Genomic DNA, 5,351 nt, shown 5'->3' with positions numbered 1-5,351 from the left:
TAGAATACAACGTTTATTTGCGGAAAAACGTGCAAAATATTAACTATAAACGCTAAAGTAATTTGCAGCAAGAAACTCGGGAGTGAAATGGCGGATCTAGGGGGGGAAAGTTGACCTCATCTACCGGATGTGATGATTGGTCTACTACTGTGGGAACGGCGACGAGTTCACGTGACGCCATCTTGAGAAGGTCGAGCGTGAAATAAAAATAATAAAAATAAAGTATAATATATATATTTTACGTTGTACGTTTAGCTGGATATTCGATTTTTCTTTTTAAAGTTGTGAACATTTGTCTCCCCAAAATAGTATGTGCTCTTTCATACAAATTTGTTTTTAAATCTGAATTGAAAATGGGGGACCCTGATGGAAACAAGACGAAAGTCTTTCTCAGGTCTGCATCCTCTTAACAATTGTATGTATTGAGCTGTACTGTACTGTACCCATTCTGCAATCTGTTAATAAACTTTTCAATCAATCAATCAATCAGACCTGTAGGGCTGAACCATATTAGTCGAATAGTCGACTAATCGATCGAAAGGAGTCGTAGTCGACTGCCAACCTCTTATATATATATATTATAATTTTAATTTTTTAATTTAAATTTTGTATCATTCTTTCCAAAATAAAATAGGCCTAGAAGTGTGGCTAACGCTAATGGCACGCATACCAGAGGCTAACTGCCTAAGAAAACAGGCACAGAGGCACTGAAAGAGGATTTCACCCATCTAATGAACACACTAGACTAGACAAATATCAAGATGTATCCATCTGTGGACCAATTGCATGCTTTTGCAGAGGACAAGAAGCCTTCCGTTGACTCCTTCAGACACCCCCACAGCCCAAATGTAATGATAAAATAAAGAAAATTAAAAAAAAGATATTATACTTTTTTCTTAAAAAAAAGAAAAAGTCGACTATCGGCTAATTTTGGCCAATCATAGTCGACTATCCAAATCCTTAGTCGGGGACAGCCCTACAGACCTGTTACCAATATAAAAAGTTATGACATTAGGGCGGCTAGGTGGCGCAGTGGGCAAGGCGCTCGCCACCAACGCAGGAGATGCTGGGTTCGAGCCCAGCTCTCGGCGTTGCTACTTGGCTGGTCGTTCATACTAACACAATTGGCAGTATTAGGGGGATCGGACGTTGTGGACAGTGACTCCTACAGGTCGGTTGGTGCGCCTGCGCAGTAGAATCAGGAAGCGACGAGGGCGGCGTGTCCCTCCCCCGCAGACCCTCGCCGCTGAGAGATTGCGCTGTGCAGGTGAAAAGATGTGACGGCTGCCTCCTCGAGTACCGGAGGGGACACGTGATGCAAGGCTTCGTCCACATTGCAGCTGGCTTGTGGGAGGCATGGCCTAACAACGTTCGAGACAGGGGAGGGTAGAATTGGACAATACGAAATTGGGGACGAGAGAAAAATAGAAAAATGGGGAGAAAAAGTAGATAAAAAAAATTATGACATTACAGATTTGACGGTTCATGTTGTAGTTTTTCTAGCTTTAAAAGAGAGTCATGTGTGTTCATATTGACTGAACTGTCCGCAGGCACAGAAATAATGTATGAATTCTTGAAATTGGTGGCATTCCCCTTTAATTAGAGCTCAATACAATAATTAACTAAACTTGACATTATATGTCAGGCAAATATACGTTAAGTCTTGAAAATGAAGCTATATCCAAACATTAATAAACAATATGAAGGTTGTGTACCTTGCTAATAAAGTCAAGTACTGAATGGAAGTGCACAGAAATATTTTAATTCAGTTTGGTTCTCCCGGCTCTTAGCAGAGATTGGGCCAGGTGAGTAGTGGTCATCTTAACCAAACGTAACTTTTATTATGGTGCTTTTTGGCAGGAAAGTGTAATATATATTCAAAACAAACAAAAGGCTTTCTTTGCTTTAAAGGTAGAATCTGTAATTCTGTCAAACAGTGACCTCTAAGTAGCCTGAGGTGGCTATACCACTCCCCTATCCCGCTCAACTCCAATTCACACATCAGTCCAAAACTAAAAATGTAAACAAGGTACAATACCAAGGCTCATTTGCCTAGAGGGTGAGGTTTGATAGCATTTAAGATTCTACCTCTAACTCATTGAACGCCAAAAACGAGTATTCTCGTTTTTCAAAGCCAACCGTTGGCCGCCAAAAACGTATATACTATTTTTTATTTTTGTATTATTATTATTCTAAACAGTCCGCCGGACCTTCTTGTGTGAGCTCTGTGTGAATTGAAATTGAAATGACGATCGAAACCCGATAGGTGGCAGTATCGCCAACCTTTTGAACTGGGCTAGTTTACTATGGGGAAGGGGGTTGCTCACTCACTGCTGGCCAGAGTTGTCGTAGCCACTAGCCTGCAGACTGTTTATGCAATGGCAAGCGAACTATTGGAGATTATTATGAAGAGGACAAAACGATCACACTTATGGATGATAAGGTGCGTTTTCACCAGACTACATTGGACTCAGCACTTCTGGTAAATCATAAAAATACTATAGTCAAACCGGCCGAGCATGTAACATCTGTTCACCGCTCTGCGGTAGTCGCCGACACTAGAGTTGAGAGCACTCCAGACTAGGGCCAACTAACGTTCGGCAATGGCGATCGCCCCTAGACGAGCGAACTATTGGAGATTATTATGAAGAGGACAAACGGTGACGATCCATCCATAGTATAAGGTGCGTTTTCACCAGACTATGTTGAATTCTAGTATTTTCAAACAGGCTGTTTGGATGTAACGATAACGTTATCTGTTGGGCGCTGCCAGGGCCAACTAACGTTATTTATTGTTCTGACCCAAGACACTTCAGAGCAAGAGTGGACAGGGTTTTGGTGGACCCGCTGACAAAGGTAACGTCTATTTTACCGAACCCCATCATAAAACATGCCTTTGTTTTTTTTTACTTTCTTTTATTTTGTGTCATAATGAACATCACGTTGCATTGATCATACAGTATATACTTGATTCACATAGTCAATGACATTTGTTACTCAGGCTCTTCCATCTTATTCAATTTGTTTTCAAAGTATTCAGCATAATCAAAATAAGCAGTATAATCCGAGTACGCCTCATAAACAACCCAGGGGAGGAAAAATTATTACAATGTTTTAATGACATACATAGGATAAGAAACGAAAAAATTAATTTAACAAAATAAAATAAAATAAATTACAAAAAAAAGAGGGAGGGAGGAGGGTCAGACTCATGCTAGTGTGTATCCAGGTACAAGGTTACAAGTGACCATCTCTGCATAAACATATCTTTTTTCAGTTGCAATTGTGCAGTCATTTCTTCCATTGTACATCTGTCTCAATCTCTTGGTCCATTGTTTGATTGTCGGTGGTTGATTTTGTAACCATGCCATAGTTATCATTTTCCTTGCTATATCACTCTCAAGATGTATAACGTATCTCCACAGTATGTGCCTTTCGGTATACATCCCAAGATATAGTACGATGGATTCAGAGGTAAGTCAAGATCTAGAATGGTTTTAATATCATTTTTGATATTCACCCAAAATGTCTGCACTTTTGGACAGTCCCAGAAAATATGTGTATGATCTCCGATCATTCCACATCCTCTCCAACATAGTGGTGAGGACCCACCAGCAAATCCGGAGAGAACTTGAGGAGTCCTAAAGTACCTGACCTTGACCTTCCAGTCAAACTCCTTCCACATTGGGCTATTTGTGATTTTATGATTGCTTGAATGGCTGTCCTCCCATTTTTCATTTTCTATGATCACATTAGCTTCCAACTCCCATTTTCTTTAATATAGGTGGTGTCTCCTGGATCATCTAGTTGTAACATGTTGTAAATATTGGATATCTGCTTTCTTTCCATCAAGTTTTTTTCTATTGTGTTAATAAAGTACTTTCTAGGGCGGCTACGTGGTGCAGTGGGCAAGGCGCTCACCACGAATACTGGAGACGCTGGGTTCGCCTGTTCGAGCCCAGCGCTCCACATTGCTTTCAGTTTAGCTGGTCGTCCGTACTAATACACATTGGCAGTATTAGGGGGTGGGAAACTGATGGGTGGGGATCGCACGTTGTGGACAGCGACTCCTACAGGTCGGTTGGTGCGCCTGCGCAGTAGAATCAGGAAGCGATGGGGGCGGCGCCCATCCAAAGCGCAGACCCCTGACGCTGAAAGATCGCGCTGCACAGGTGAAAAGATGCGACTGCTGTTACCTCGAGTATCGGAGGGGACTCGTGCTATGTATGACTTAGTCCACATTGCAGCCGGCTTGTGGGAGGCAAGAAACAGCGTTCGAGACAGGGGAGGGTTGAATTGGATGATACGAAAATTGGAATGGGAGAAAAATAGAAAATGGGAGAAAAAGTGGATACAAAAAAAAAGAAAGTACTTTCCAGTACTTTTTTTTACAGTCCCAAATCCGCCCACTTTTAAAACCCCCATCCTCCATAGCTGGCCGGAACTCTGTATTGTCTGCTATTGGCATGGCCCTAGATATTGATCGTGGACCTCCCCCCTTTTTCCTTACACTTTCCCCACACCTTTAATGTATTTGTAATCCATTTGTTACCAATCTTAATTTTTTTCCAGTATGCTTTCCCCAGGAATATTATGGATCTGAGAGGAGTCTTTGGAATTGAGTTTTGCTCAATCTGTACCCATCCGGAATCTAGGTCCTTTTGTATCCAATGCACAAGTATGCGTAATTGAGCTGCCCAGTAGTAGTTTCTTAGGTTTGGCAGACCATGACCACCCTTGTTCTTTGGCAAACATAGTGTTTTGAGCCTTACTCAAGTATTTTCCTCTGCCAGATAAATTTGGATGTGACGTCAAGTTATTGAAGACCATGTGACGCTAACGAGACTAAATAGTTTATTAAATATCGTTGACCACAACTGAGGACACAAAAATGTTATTTACAAAAACCAGGACGAAATTTCTCTTCATGTATGTTGATATTGTTGACTAAAACAAGACGAGACAAAATAATTATAACTTTTCTTAATGCCATCGTCCCGACAGAGCAGTGTGACGGGGAGCTCTGTTATTAGCATTAGCTGAAGAGCTATTTGAAAAGCTAGTTTTAGTTTAACGTTACCTTGGCTAAAGTTGGGACTATTCATAATCCAGCTGCAGAGTCCTGCAAGGAAAGTACAGCAAGTTGGCAAAAGAGTATTCGAAGGTAAATCACTTTTTCACCAGTAACGTTACATTGTTTGTATTTCCATCTAGCTCACGTTAACTAGTGGCTAACCTAGCTCACGCTAATGTGGCTAACTGATCGACCTCTCGCACACAATTAATGACATGTTGCGGACAGCCATACCGGTGACAATGTTTAGCTTTTAGTGCCAAATAATAAGAGTCTG

This window comes from Notolepis coatsorum, assembly GCF_963971535.1.
Source record: "Notolepis coatsorum genome assembly, chromosome: 8".
Lineage (NCBI taxonomy): Eukaryota > Metazoa > Chordata > Actinopteri > Aulopiformes > Paralepididae > Notolepis > Notolepis coatsorum.
Note: the sequence above shows the minus strand (reverse complement) of the source record.